General features: G+C 43.7%; 1 protein-coding gene across 4 annotated transcripts in view; it reads right to left on the bottom strand.

Annotated features, from left to right (window-relative positions):
- The window catches only part of LOC144818747 (uncharacterized), a 289,911-nt gene that overhangs the window by 211,293 nt on the left and 62,366 nt on the right, over positions 1–16,252 (bottom strand). For 2 of the 4 annotated variants that reach the window (XM_078676453.1, XM_078676452.1), the window contains exon 2: positions 1,171–1,327. The exons of 1 other annotated variant lie outside the window; for it this stretch is intronic. The gene's annotated coding sequence lies outside the window, so the exon portion shown is untranslated. The remainder of the gene's footprint in view (positions 1–1,170; positions 1,328–16,252) is intronic. One more of the 4 variants, XM_078676455.1, reaches the window with a different exon arrangement.

Here is a 16,252-nt window from a genome sequence, read left to right as displayed (position 1 = left end):
TATTTTATTATCATCTTTTCTAAACATGCACTTTCTGCTATTTTTGTAAAGATTTTAATTAATCATACAACATCGTCTGGGAATGACTTACCAGAACTGAGAGTGTTGGCAAAATGTTGGGGTAGAGGTCTTAAAAAAAAAGAACTAAAGCCCCTTATTGCCGTGACCTACCCTTAGATTTCCTGAGAGTATTACCACATGGTATTAACATGTGGATAGAGGCGGGTGAGACAAAGGTAGGAGACCTCTTTACAGATACAGACTGCACCCGTTTGAGGAGCACTGCTCAGAATTAGACTTACAGCAGGGGCATTTCTTATTGAACAGAGCACTCACGGCAGCAATGCACGTACATTGGAAAACAGGTAATACTGAACCTTCCACATCTCAAAGCAGCCAATATATAGTCCTCTCAGCGGGCAACATATATCAAGCAATATGGACAGAGCTGCAGCACCCATTAGAAAGACTGCACTCCAGATGGGAAAATGACTTGAGTATTCCTATCCCACTAAGGATTGGGTCTTCATCCTTGATAGAATACCCAAGGTTTCACGCAATTCACATTTCAAACTCATCAATTACTATGTTCTACACAGGTCATATCTAACCCCTGAACAAGTGAGCAGATACTTTCACTTAACAGATGCTGCATGCACTAGATGTGGGGAGGGCGGAGTTCATATCCTACACATGTTCTGGTCATGTCCCCTACTGGATACATACTAGGATGAGGTTATACACCGGGGCAAATGGCGAAGACAACTGATTAAATGGGCGGGCTGTGAGGGAAGGATACTGTTACGAGATGCCGAAAGAGGCTTAGGAAACATCAAAGTGGCCAGAGCTTGGGATGTCTTGGTGGATAGCATATCACCTCCTAGATCGCCCTGATTTATGCTACTTAATGACATGCCGTCCTTCCTACTGCACACAGAGTGCCCTTCTCATTAGATCTTTATTTATTATGTTTAGTTGTATATAATCTCCATATTATAACAGAAGCAATGGAAACTCTGTAGCACATGCCAGGCATCTTCTTTCTAAAAAGCTGTAATGTCAGGGGAGTTGAATGTTGAACTGTATGCATACAAAATCTAACTGAACTGTTCCTGATACTTGATGTATGAAAACTAATCATATTTGTTGACAAACAAATAAGGAGCTTACCTGTGCCTGGATGGGTCATCACTTGCAGGATGGGAGGGAGGAGGTGGGCACAGCCCCTCTTACAGCTTAACAGGCAGTGTCCTGCCTCCAAACAAAAAGCTGCGTACCGCCTATAGTTAGTCCGAAGCCAGAACAGGAAAGTCAGGATGCCTGCGAACTTTAAAAGGAAACACTTAGAAGCTTCTCCCCCACTTCAAAGACACAACTGGGTATAAATACTGGACCTCAGACACCACAACTTCAGTACACTTCTGGACAGTCACCAAGATAATTTAATTCAAGGCCCGCACGTCCGCATTTCATGCCTTGTTAGGACTCCTAACTTTAGGACTCCTAAACTGAGAAAAATCCTAACTTTAAGACATTCGGTATTCACAGAAGGCATTTAGGAGTCCTAAAGTTAGGACTCCAAACTTCTGTGAATACCGAAATGAGTAAGTGCCTTCTGTGAATACCAAATGGTAGTAAGTTTAGGATTTTGTCTTAAGTTAGTTCTGTGAATTGGGCCCGATAGGCTTGGACTTTCTAAAGAAGCTGCACGCTACCATTTATTGTTCGCCAGATGATGTTTATATTACCATGGGGCCTGACATGAGTAGTTGACAATGCCTTTCTAAAGATGTTCCCCTTCCACCTGAATTTGACCAAGTACCACCCACATTATGGGCCACTGGTGACACTGATGTAGGCTTATTGCATATACCCCCAGTTTCCATTAGAGTGAAGGACAATGCCATACTACCACACATTTCCCAGTATAAAATACCAAAGGCCGGAGTACAAGCCTTCCTTGATATTGTTCAGGACCTCATACATAAGGGAGTTGTCGAGGAGACCACCAGTAACGTTTGCAATAGTCCTATTCTTACGGTCCTAAAAAGGGCGCCTCTACACTCTCCCAACAGTGCTGGTGATGTATATCGTTTTGTGATTGATTTGCGCAAGGTCAATAAAATAGTGGTCCTGCAATTCCCAGTGGGTCCTGATATCACCACACTTTTAACAATGATTCCATCTACTCCTATGATTTTCTCTGTCATTGATTTTAAAAAAGCATTCTTTAGCATTCCCCTACACCCAGACAGCAGGTATTTGTTCGTCTTTTTTCTGGCTGGCAAATGTTTCCTATTCTGTAGAGCTCCTCAAGGCTATACTGAAAGTCTTAGCATTTATAGTAAAACATTGAAAGGTCACTCTAACTTTCTCCAGGTAATGCATTGATACAGTATTTTGATGATTCGTTAATTGCTTCTGATACTAAACAAGGTTGCAAAGATAGTACAGTGAAATTATTGTGACACCGGGCACACCATTATCACAAGGTTTCTCTTTCGAAGTTTCAGTATTGTCGATAGGAGGCCACCTACTTAGGTCAACTTCTATCGAAGGAGGGTAGAAGGTCAACCCCAGAACGTATCAGTACCATTAATAAAATGCCTTGTCCACAAACTCAAAAAGACGTGCGTGCTTTTATAGGCATCGCTTCCTACTGTCGACAGTGGATCCCTAACGATTCCTTACTAATCAAACCCCTGCTTGCATTAACAACAAAAGACGTCCTTAAGCTTTTACCTTGAAAGCCAGATTGTCAGCAATCCTTTGAAGAATTAAAAACTGTGCTTTGCTCAGCTCCTGTACTAGGTACGCCTGACTACAACAAGCCTTTTGTGCTATACTTCCACGGGATGGCTGGTTGTGCTCTCTCGGTCTTGACTAAAATAATGGGCGATAGACAGAGACCTTGCGCTTATTTCTCTACTTTGCTTGATCCTGTCGCAAGAGCCCTCCTGAGTTGTCTGCGAGCGGTCGCAACCGTGGCCACTTCCATCAGACAATCGGCTGAACTCGTACTCGATGCTGACCTCACAGTCATGGTACCTCATGCTGTCGGCATACTTTTGAATAAAACAAGGACACAGCACCTCACCAGTGCACGTCTTACCGGCTATGAATTGACATTGTTTGCCAAACATATTACGATCAAAAGATGTGCCAATCTGAATCCAGCCACGTTACTACCCTCCCTTCTGATAATGATGCAGTTGACAAACATGATTGCATTTTCCGAACAGAGGAAGAAACAAAAGGACAGGTAGACTTGACTGGTGTTCCCTTATCTTATCCCCAAGGAGAACTATATGTTGATGTCTCTTGTTTTAAATTATCAGATGTCATCACCACTGCAACCTACACTATCACTACATTGCTCACAGTCGTAGAGACATCACAAGTCCCCCATCAATCTGCCCAGGCAGAAGCCCTTGTTGCCCTTATACAAGCTTGTGAATTGAGTGATGGATTAATTGTCAATATTTGCACAGATAGCCAGTATGCATTTGGGGTTGCACACAATTTTGGGCCGACTGTGGACAGAGTGAGGGTTCCTTACTTTGCATAGGACTAAGATACAACATGGACAATTGATATTACGATTACTATCTGGACTAGCACTTCCTAGGAAGATGGCTATTGTGAAGAGTAGAGCCCACAAGAAAGTGGCAGATAACGTAGGCAGAGGGAATGCGTTCGCTGATCAGACAGCCAAAGAGACGGCTCAGAGTAGGATTACGAGAATGTTTGTTGCAGGTCCAGCTAGATGGGTTCCCGAGAACACTATGTTTGAAAACATAGTTGAGAGTGTGTAAGTGATACAAAGCGAGGCCACGATAGAAGAATCAGCTGTGTGGCAAGAGAGTACAGCACGTTTAGATGAAGAAGGGTGTTGGATTGATTTTTCAGCAAAGCAGAAATGGATGTTACCTGATGCATATGTACTCCCTGTGGTTACTATGGCTCCTGGCCCAGAACATATCAGTGCAAAGGTGTTTGTAAATTATTTGCCCCAGTCCCAGTTTGGTTTAATGACAATATTTCCAAAATAGCTGCACACTTGGTAACAAACTGTATGATTTATTTGATGCACAATCCTGGGAAAGGTACCCATACACCATCCGGTAAATTTGCACTACCTACATTCCCCTTTGAAGACCTTCAAATGGATTTCATTGAATTAGAACGTTGTAATAATCTCAAGTATGTTATAGTGGTAATATGTGCATTCAGTAAATGGGTGGAGGCTTACCCTACTAAAGACAATTTGGCTATCACAACATCAAAGGTACTTATTAAAGAGTATTTCTCTCGATTTGGAATGCCCAGAGTTATCTGGAGTGACAATGGCTCTCATTTTAATTGGAAAGTGATTAAGCTAATATGTGAAGGCTTGCATATTAAACAGAAATTCCATGCCGCCAGTCACCCGCAGTCAGTGAACCTTGTTGAGAAGTATAATGGGACACTGAAACTGAAATTGGCAAACATTCAGGAGACAACAGGGTTGCAATGGCCAGAGGCTCTTCCTTTGGCCCTATTGTCCAATAGGACTACTGCATATTCTAGAGTAGGCTTATCTCCCTACGAGATCATTTTCGGCTGCCCAGCAAATGTCTGGGGGGGCCCTAGGCCGAGAAAATTCTCTGATATTGAATATCCTGTATTTCTTGATTACCTTGAGCAATTGACAGAAAGTTTGCGTTCTATTCACCAAAAGGGTGCAAGATTCCTTACCTCCTAACCCAGTGGGTCCCGGCCATAGTATCCAGGCCGGAGATTACGTGCCTATTCGTAACTTTCAGAGGAAGAAGAATTTGGAGCCCTGAGCAAGTCCTTGGAGTCCAGAGCAAGTCCTTCTGGCTACACAGACAGCTGTAAAGGTTGCTGGTCTAAAGAATTGGGTTCACGGGACCCACTGCAAAAGAATACCTTTGCTGTTGCCTTACGACCAGTGGGTCAAGGAGGAAATAGGAGACGCTGAATGTGAGCATGCCCAGATTTGTGCTTTTCAGTTATGCAAAGTTGGTTTGGACCCAAACAGACAAAGAGAACAACAACGTTTTGAATGAGGCTGTCCCACCAGAAATACGAGCTATCCCGGAGCCTCTGTTCATTGATCATACAGTGCTTGGAGCTACCAGGTATGACTTATGTCCTCGGCTCACTGAGTCAAAGCAATAGAAAGACTAGGGATGGGCTGCACAAGGTAGGAAAGTGCTGAGCAGCAATACCAACGAGGGAGTGGATAAATGAAAGAATAACCTCTGTTTTGCTCTTGTTGTTTGAACATTAGTTAGGAAAGTATACTTTGAAAAGTATACCACCTTTATCAACGTGGGATAGATTAGGAAAGAGCTTAGGACGGAGCAAGCTTCACCGCCGGTGCTCAAGAGTGCCAACTGATGGACGATAGGAGCCTGCACCAGTGAGGCTCTGACGGACACTGGGTCCACTAGTATTTCTTATTATTTTTGTGCGTTTTCCTTCGTTCTATTATGCATCTTTTTTGTAGGCAGATTAATGAGGAGGATCAGCCAATAGCCCCTAGACAACGCAGTGTGATTTGGTCTATGAAAAGTAAGATTGTGTGTGTCACTGTTTTGGTAACTTTGGTAATAAGTGTATGTGGGGTAACATGGTTCCTGTAAGATACACATAATGTTCGTACACTCAACATAGGTGAACATTTTTCCCCGAGACGCGATAGGAGGGCTGCCACGAATAATGTGTTTGTGAAGAATCATAGGAGATTCTTTGGGAAAGGGACTGCCTGCTACCCTATTCAATCTGTCACTAGTATATGGACTGCATACCCATTGTCACTTGTTAACTACACATACACTCAGCCACCACAGTTTGTGGAGGTAAAGAGAGTGTTCCGATTTGGTTACCCTTGACCATGTCTATACCACCAAAAGCGAAAGGGTGAGAGTTACCCTGGCTGGGATAACAACACATTTTTTGATGATTTTTATATGGAAGAACAGAATATAACACTCGTGGGTTGGCATTATGAAGAATAAACAGTACCTCGAGAGGCTGGCTATTATGCTGCCTGTTGCCCCATAGTGAATTTTACAGATACTTCTTAGTACATTAATTGTTCAGGGACAATACTGTTCAGAAACACCCTTTCCTTAGTAAATAAATCAGATCCAAGTACTTCTGGAATGAATACTAGATATGCTGCCGTGAACTATAAGGGGCTGATATATGACCACCCAGGGTTTTTCTTTCTCTCCAATGGGACTTATTCAAATGTCTACAATGGTACTGATGATGTGGCTCTCAGGATGGTACTGCCTTTAGGTGTAACATGTAAAAATGTCTGACCTAAAATAAGATGGGTAAAAAGGACATTAACAAAGGAATTTTTTGAAGGGGTAACAGAATTGGAAGTGATTCGCTATAGCAGCGGTATTACATTTGGATACATCCTGTCCTCCATATTTACCATGGGTGTCACTGCTATAGCCAGTGGTGAGAAAGCTAGAGAGTATTTCGGGTGTAAATTGCAGATTCTATCCAACTCTACAGTGGAAGCCTTGATAGATATTACTACCCAGTTAAAAAGTATGCAGGTGTACTCAGAACAGACTAGATAGACGGTGGATTTTATGTTGGACAAGAGCGGAGGTGTTTGCGCGACAATTGACGACCAGTGTGTTATGGGTATAGAGAACTTGGAAAAGAACATTACACAGCACATTAAGGCTATAATTGATAATATCAAAGGCTTGGAAAGCAACATTGGAGCTTGTCTTTTTTAGGTAATTGGGGTTGGATCATGAAGGACATAGTTTATTTCCAAGCAGGTATAGATGGGGGGATATTCGAAGAGACAGCCCTACTCGCTGTCCCACTATCAGATGACAGCAGTAAACAGTGCCCATAGCTCCACCTTGATCACATATCTACCTATGATGCTGTATCAAGTCATGATGATGTCACAGTTAACCCCTGCATATGGGCCAGTCCTATCTACTTTTGGAAAAGGGGGGTGGTGATGGACAGAGTTTCTGAATGATGCAGAATACTCTTACCAAGTCAAGAGATCATGGTTTTAATCCATCACCGTTTTTTAGCTCAATGCACCATCCCAGCTCAGAACCTGGCTATATGCAAATTAGTCTGTTCCTGTCCCAGTGCATGATGGGAACAGGGCAAACCAAACTACCAAGCCAATTCTTATACTGGGAAGGAAACAAGCTTCCGGGGACCGGTTTCTGGCATCACAGCCTTCTTCGGCCCGGCTTGCTTGAATCCTGATGGTGCAATGAGCAAGGGACTTGTGGTAAATAAATAAATAATACCCTATTTTTGACTAGGCATATAGCATAACAGATAGCTCAATAAATAAGAGTCAAGATTCGAGGTAGTAGGAGTTTCTGCAGGTTTATTACAGCATAAGGACAGGATCAGGACAACCTGCATAGGAACAGGGGCCCAGCAGCTGCTGGGGCTAGGTCTGGGATGAGCGCGCTAACTTTTAATAACAATACACGGGCATATATACATAGCGCGAACACATAGCATTACATTGCAGTAGGCGTAGCAGTGGGTGGAGCAGAAGGCGTGACGCGTAGCAGTCACGAGAGATAAGAGTAAAAGTAGGTGTAACTGGGCGTATACATAGACATGTGATGCAAACGTAACAGAATATGTCATGAATGGGGCGGAAACATAGGAGGGGGCTACCTAAGGAGCCGGGACCTCTAACCTGGTGGTGCGCGAAAACTGGCAATGACGTATCACTAGGAGAAGCTGGGGGCTATGAACTCTGTGCTAGGAGCAGAGACTAAAGTCTGGAGGGTCGGAGCGACATGTACCTAAACCCTATCTGGTATCTGATGTTTTAGGGAACATGTTGATATAAACTAGAAGTCATGAGGGGAAAAGCTAACTTGATTCTAAGACTGGACCATGCATTATTCTACATGAAATGCGTGATGAGGAATATTAAATGACCAGTAAATGCAGTATTTCTCTAACATGGAGACGAGAAGGCTAGACAATGACGGAAACTATTGATACAGTTCAGTAGCTTAGGAATGCAGAGAAGGAGGACTGAACTGATAGCTGGAACTATAACATACTTTTGGCAGACTCAGAGGCAGAGCCAAGCTGCACCGGGCACTGCGAGGCAGGAAGTAAGTGAAGGGTCGAGGATACAGGTGGGGGCTGTATCGCTCCTTAGCGAGGCTTTTCAGGAGACAGGAGCTGAATCTGATGTCCGGGCCCTTTTGAGGCCTAGAAACGGGGACTTTATAATGGAATAACGTGCACACTGAGAAACGTGGCAACATAACTTACATAGGCCTGATATTCGTAGTATTCACGAGGACTGGAAACTGGCATACTAGAGGTGGACACAACTGTAATTGCGTCATTAATCGGACATGGGGAATAACATATGCATATTGGTCATGCACACATAACATATGATGGATGAGGCGTAGGGACACAGAACATGGCAAAATTTACTTTTCCACATTCCCTCCTTGTCACTACGTTTCCATCAGGAAACATCAATTTTCATGATACCATCTATCATTTCATACAGTACCATTTGCTCGTCTCGAATTGTCTTGGAACGGGATTTAGAACGGGGCTTAGGACTAGGAATACAAGAGGTAGCACAAATGCCGCAAATCGCAGGGCCACATTGTATACAGAGGCAGCAGCTAAATATGATCGCTACTGCAATACCTAGAAAGGACAGGACTTTCCATCCCCATGCGGAAATTATATTCCAGAACCAACCGGACCATGTCCAGGTGCCTGGATCTTGGTGTAACAGATGGGCAATTTTATGGAGTCTGGTTATAGCTGAATAAACAGACGGCGCGTTATTTGGAATGAAAATGCAGCAACTAGATCCGATGACTCTACAGGCCCCGCCCCTATCGGCCAGTATGACGTCAAGGACGAGACGATTTTGCAAAACGACAAATCTCATAGCAGATTGTTCTTCGGTTAAGTTACCTAGAGCAGAGGCAGTCTCATTTACTACAGCTTCTAGGGTTCTTGTTAACCTACGGATCAGTTTACTATTCTGGACAGGTCCTACGAAGAAGAAGAAACCTTTATTGAAGTCTGTATACTGTTCTAGAGTAGTTTCAGTATAATCGACAATTGGGGACTCCCTTCTATGTCTAATGTGTACTAGATGTGTGTTTCTGTGATAATCAGATGGGGCTAGAAAAACAGGTGGCAGTAGGAAGGCAATGTAACAGGTTCCCTCCCAATCGAGGGGCAGACGAACATAGGCAGTTTGACCACAAATAAAATAAGAATGACGTGAAGCTTTGAAAATAGATTTCCCACTGTCACTATACTTGACAATAGTAGTACATTCACTATGTCCTACGTGTACAGAACCATAATTACGGACACATAATTCACCTTTGACTGGTAGTACTGAAATAGCAGGTAAGTCTGGAGTAGTATCAGACTGAACATTCAGGACCATGAAATTCGAAGAATAGTTACCTAAATTATAAACTTCATTTTCTAGATCTAAACCTGTTCTGTGGGGGAGACCTTGCTTGTCTGGGAAACATGTACTGTTAAGAAAAGACATATCTGTTGAGGATGACGTTAACGTGGACCATGCTCCACACGAACCATTATGTGAAAATGGATAAGGAAAAAGTGGCAGAACTCCCTTCGGTGTCTGGAAAGGGGGGAGTCGACCACACACCCAACAATTAGTGGCATTGCTGGTCTGGTGTGAGTAATGTAACATACGGATGAAAGAATTGTTGCGCATAGCGAGGCGGTAAGAATATTCGTGAGGAGGCAGATCACTAAACGTGTGCTCTATTGTAGCATTAGCAGACTTATTTACATGAGGAACTGGAAAATACAGATAGAATGCATAGCTGGTGCAAGAAATCATTATGCTGATGAATAATATGAAACTCAGAAAAACGATACATCGGTTTGCGTTTAGACTGACTCTCTCACTATGGGGGTCTATTTTATACATGTCAGAAACAATCTAACCGTTTCACCTAGGGGAGGACTTATACAATCAAACTGACTGACTTATTTTACTAGACCTGAGCTTTAACTTATACTCCTGTTGCGGAGTTTTCTCTAACAGGGAAGGGGTTGTAACAATGTCTTTTGCGGGACAGTCCTTTAAAACAATGTCTTGGCAGTCTTTAAAATCCTGGGAATCCTTGGAAATGTTTTTAGAAACCGGTTTCAATCCATTGAAAAGTTTTACATGAGAAAGGTGGACCCACCCCTTCCTGCCTTCCAGCTTGACGGCAGTACGGGTGGTCAAGAGGACCTGACGTGGCTCTTTCCAACGAGGCTCCAGCGGACTTGATCTGTCAAAATTTCGGACCATCACAAGGGAACCTGGAACGATTTCATGCGGTGCCACCTCGGTGTTGTCTGGAAAGGCGGCAGCAACCTGTGAACGACATGAGTTGAGGGCAGACATCAAGGAAGCTAGGTAATCTGTCAGCATATTACATGAAACATCGGTAATACTTCGGGGTCTAGGAGTACCCCACATGTTAGGGGGGCGGCCGAATACGACCTCATACGGGGACAGACCTGATCTGGAATGTGCAACCATGCGCATATAAAACAAAGCGACTGGCAGAGCTACTAGCCAGTCCACACCTTTTTCTTTACAGACTTTTGCAATACGGATTTTCAGGGTCTGATTATGTCTCTCGACTAGACCGGCTGCTTCAGGATGGCGTACACAATGGAACTTCCACTGGTACCCTAACAACAGGGAAACGTGCTTCATTAACTCTGAGGAGAATGGCTGACCGTTATCAGAATATACGACTCTAGGGAGTCCATACCTAGGGAAAAATTCACGAACCAACTGCTTGGCAGTGGTCGCGGCTGTGTAATCTGGGACTGGATATGCTTCTGTCCATCTGGACAAAGCGCATACAACTACAAGGACATACTTGAAACCTCGACATCGCTCCATTTGAATATAATCCATCTGGAGGACCTCAAAAGGGTGGTCAGGGGGCTGGAAACCACCTTGTTCCACCGGGACACTTTTACCTGGATTAAACTGACAACATATCATACAGGTACGGACTTTCTGCTTGGCTGCAGCTCGTAAATGCTTGTTGAACCAAATGTTCTGGATACTGTCTAACATAGCTTTTTCTCCTAAATGTGCTGGACTATGTGCGGTATTGATAATGACTTGAACCATAGAGTCGGGGAGAAACCATGTGGCTCTACCCTTCGTTAACCATCCTTGATCTGTCTGGACCCCTCCTTGTTCAGACCATTTCTTGATTTCTTCGGAAGTAGCATGTAACTGTATATCTATGACGTCTTGTGTAGGGTCCTTAACTGTCATGCATGTAGTCGGATCTGGAGTATGTGTCAGGTTAACTGGACTGTCTGGAGTCTGTGCTGTAAGCTTGGCTGTGCGGTCTGCTAGATCATTACCTTGGGAAATAATGTCAGTAACTTTCGTATGTGCTTTACATTTCATGATAGCAACGGATGTCGGTAAATGTATGGCATCTAACAAAGCTTGAATAAGGAGACCATGCTGAATCTTGGTTCCATGAGAAGTCATGAAACCTCTCTCCTGCCAGAGCACTCCGAAGTCGTGTACAACTCCGAATGCGTAACGTGAATCTGTGTAAACATTAACTTTCAGGTTCTTGGCGTGTATACAGGCTTGTGTCAGAGCGACTAGCTCTGCTGCTTGAGCGGACAGGGTATCAATACGGTGTGTTTCAATAACTTCGGTGTCAGTAGTCACGGCATACGCGGCGACTAGTTCTCCTGTACTAGTTCTCATACATGAACCATCCACATAAAGTGTTAGGTCAGGATCTGGTAACGGAATGTCTGTCAGGTCTTGTCTTGGCTTTGTCGTAATGTTAACTACTTCCACACAGTCATGTGGGTCAGAATTTGAACTAACTGATGGTAACAGTGTAGCAGGATTTAAAACGTTGCAGCGTCTAATTTCTATGTGTGGCTGGAACAGTGTCAATTCATAACCTGTTAAACGTGCAATTGTCAAGTGCTGAGTTTGTGTTCGGTTTAAAAGAACTTCCACGGAATGTGGGACTTGTACTGTCAGGGAGTGTCCTAAAACTATGGAATCACTTTGTCTGATAGCTAGTGCTGTGGCTGCAACTGACTTGAGGCACGCAGGCAACGCCTGGGCGACTGGATCTAGTGTGCTCGAAAAATAAGCACAGGGCTTGTATTGTCCTGCTTGATCTTGTGTGAGAACAGATAATGCTGTACCTTCACGTTCAGTAACGAAAAGTGTAAAAGGCTTACTGTAGTTCGGTGTAGCTAGAACTGGAGCTTGGCATAGGGCTTTCTTTAACTCGTTGAAACTAAGTGTATGTTCAGATGTCCAAGGGAGGACAGTCGATACGGCTGCCTCCTGTGTCGTTAACTGTATCAGTGGCTTGGCTAGAAATGCATACTGGGGAATCCATTGCCTACAATAAGAAGTAAGGCCGATAAAGGCACGTACCTCCTTCTGGGTTCTGGGCTGGGGAAGACTCGCTATTAACTGGATACGGTCGGGTGTCAACTGCCTACCCCTCTTGGACAGCAAGTGTCCTAAGTATACCACTTGCTGGACACAGAATTGAAGCTTCGAAGGTGACACCTTGTGCCCCATCTCGGCTAGGAAATACAGAACTGTAAGGGATGCTCGCTCGCAGTCACGTTCAGAACGGGCTGTGATCAGTAGATCATCGACATACTGGAGCAGGGCAGTGTCAGTTGGCATGTGAATATTGTCTAGTTGTCTCTTAAGTGCTTGACTGTAAATACTAGGACTTTCTGTGAAACCTTGAGGAGCGCGTGTGAACATATAGCTCCTTCCATTTAAACAAAATCCGAAAAGAAACTGGCTATCTGGATGAATTGGAACACTAAAAAATGCATTCTTGAGGTCAATAACAGTGAAGAACATGGCTTCGGAATCAATGGCTGTTAATAGGGAAGAGATGTCTGGGACAACTGGGTACTGCGGAATAATACATTTATTAAGCTCTCGTAAATCAATCACTAATCGATATACTGGGGGTGCATTTGGATCAGTACGTTTCATGACTGGAATGATCGGAGAATTACATACATTGGAGTCAGTTTCTACAACTACTCCTTGAGCCATGAGCTCGTCAATAATTTTGGATAAGGCTGCTACAGCCTCAGGTGGCAATCTGTACTGTCTGATTCGTGGTAACACTACACCTGGCTTGAGAGTCACACGATAGGGTGTGATTTGCATATAACCTACATCAGTTGGACCTTGCGCCCATAAATGCTGCGGAACATTAGACAATCTGGAATCAAAATCTCGTAATACATAGTGACCCTTAAAGTCACGTAGGAACAGACGTATTCCCTCTGGGGAACAGCAAATAACTGCACCTAACTCTTTCAGTGTCTTAATGCCTAACAGATTTTCTGGACATGACTTAGTAAGTAACAGATCAGTAGTGCGGGACAATGGACCTACTTCTAGAGTAACTGGCTTTGATATCTCGTTAACTATTGGCTTTCCTGAAAATCCAAGGGAAACATTTCTTGAGCCTGAGAGCGGAGCCCCTGGAACTTCGGCGTGACTAATTGTGGTCCTACTTGCCCCTGTATCGATCAAAAACTTTCTGTCTTTCCCTAATACTTGACTGTGAACATAGGGACCTTCTTGATCTACAGGTATCTCGATGAGAGGCAAGCCTACCTCCCTCTCTAGGCTGTTTCATGAATATGGCTGATACTCTGGATACTCGGACTGTGCATACTGGTACATCTGTGATGTGACATGCTGTGTTGCAGCAATAGGCTGCGGTACTGTAACTGTCTGTTGTGCATTCTGTGACTGAGGAATCTGTGAAACTTGTTCTTGTCTAGGCGGACGTGGTCTTTCTTTAGTCTTACCAGTAGCTATGTTGTGTTTCAGAACTGCACACTCATTTATAAAATGACCTGGCTGTTTACAATAATTGCAGTTCCCTCTAACGGGAGCTGCAGGATGACTGGCTTGATTGGCTTGATTTGGACCCCTCTTCTGACTGTCTTGAGGAACAGATTGTGCAACTAGCACTTTCATTTTCGTGTCTTTCATACGTTTTCTCTCGTGTTCTTGCTCTTCCCTGATTCTATTCTGGTGGTACTGGAGCATCTGGAGCATCTGGGACGGAGTATTTGCTTGCCAGGTGCTTTCAACTTTTAAAACTCGATTTTTAATTTGTGGACTTGAATTCTCGACTAATTTAGTAACAAAAAGATGAGGGTATGACTCACTACTTGTCTTGAGACCACTGTTGATACTGAAACATTTTTCAAATCTAGAATAAAAATCACTAATATCTTCATCTTGTTTCTGTTTACAGGCTGAGATTGCATCCCAGTCTTCTTTTCTCGTTGTCAATAATCGGGGTAAAACTTGAATCAATAATTCTGGTAATTCTCTACATTTATCTCCAAGACCGGTACCTGGTACTCGTGCCTTGTCTTCAGCTTCTAGAGCTGCCCAATCGATCTTTTTCTCTCCCACCTCCCATTCTTTTTCCTTTAACTTTTCATACACCCCTGCGGGTAACAGGACCTTTAACATTTTAATGATATCTGGGTAAGTGTATTCTCCCATACGGAGCATGTCTTTTAATTCTCTATGGAACCCCGCTGGATCTTTGTCATGACAGGGAATTAATTTCTTCATTTCAAGGAGTTCCATCTTTGAAATCGGAGTGTATACAAACACTCGTTGCATTTCGCCACCCGCCCCTTGGACTGGGTGAACTTCTCGTAACGGGTTCTGTCTGTCTATGTAAAATAATTTACTTTCTGGGGGTGAGACATGAACAAAATGCGGGTTCAAGAACGTTCTATATTTGTGACGCTGTTCTAAAATGACACTAATTAAATCGGTACCTAGACCTCTCCATTTGTACTGGAGTAACTCGTTCAGGATATCATGTAACGGACCTGGATCAGAGTGTTGACCCTCATACAGAGTAATGAGGTGCTGGATCATATACATACCCACCAGTCGCTGCTCGGCTGGGGGCAATTTCAGAAACATTGGTGCCACTATTTCGTCTGGAAAAGTGGTAGAATCAGTAGTCCATCGGACTGCTGATCGGGCTAGTTCTTGTTCATGCATGGTACTTAATTCACTATAACCGATTCGTGATTTCAGAATGTGATCGGTAGCTTGAAATACTTGTTCTAGGGAACCTTGTTCTGGTGCTTGATGATGGAAAATAGACTTGCGTTCTAGGCGTAAATGGCGATCTGGAAATCTAGATTTTCCTACATACGCTATTCTGACGGGATTCTCGTCTTCCTCTTCAGGATCAGAGATACTTTCTTTCTCGCTTACTTGTGCTGCTTTACGCTGTTCGTGTATCTTTATTATCTCTTTACGGATTTTCTTGTACATACTTTCCATGGCACTAATGGTATTGTGCTTTCCTTCGGCTATATTATCACTCCATTTGGTTAGAGTTTCCATTTCTACTGGATCTGTAGACGGGGTATCTTGTTCTCTTATTAGACAATTAATTAAGAACTTTAATATCATACGCTGAATCTCAGCTTTCCTTTGAGACATGGCATCACTAATACTTCCTGGATCATCCCCTGTACGGATGAAACGATATATTCTGTCTAGATCTTCTTTCATATTCGGCAAGGTGACTAGATACTCGGTCACTCTCCTTACACGTAAGGAATATAAAACCATATTGTATTCGCCTGGAACTGGATCATAGACACATTCGGTAAGGGTTTGCCTGATTTCTGTAACAGACTGATGTTTGGGCGTACGCTGTAACGCTTGAGCATGTAATTCGAGTAATGTTAAACGCTTGTGTGGCGGCGGGGTTTGAGGAAGACCTCCTCCCGCGGCCCCTAAACCAGAATCATCAACTGATGCTTTTCGTGCTGGCAGGGTCGGTAATTGTAACGTGGGCTGGACTTGTATGGCGGGCTGACCCGGGGGAGCTGTTAAGGGCACCCCGGTGACTGGAGGAGCAGGAACTACCTGATTTACAGGCACTGGCGGAGCGCGAACAGGATTTGCTTATTCGGGGACTGTGTCGTCCAGATAGGACGAAATAAAAATATCAGCTGCGGTCGGTTTGTGACGTAGCTTGGTCGGAACTAATGGTGGCGGGAAATTACTGGATGCCTCTGGGGTCGCTTTTGGCAAGCCCTCGGCAAGAAGAGGATACATACCCCTAATAAGGGCATGCCTCTGCCT

The sequence above is a fragment of the Lissotriton helveticus genome, chromosome 2_1 (assembly GCF_964261635.1).
Source record: "Lissotriton helveticus chromosome 2_1, aLisHel1.1, whole genome shotgun sequence".
Classification (NCBI taxonomy): domain Eukaryota; kingdom Metazoa; phylum Chordata; class Amphibia; order Caudata; family Salamandridae; genus Lissotriton; species Lissotriton helveticus.
The sequence above is the reverse complement of the archived record's forward strand: the minus strand, read 5'-3'. Positions and strand labels throughout refer to the sequence as shown.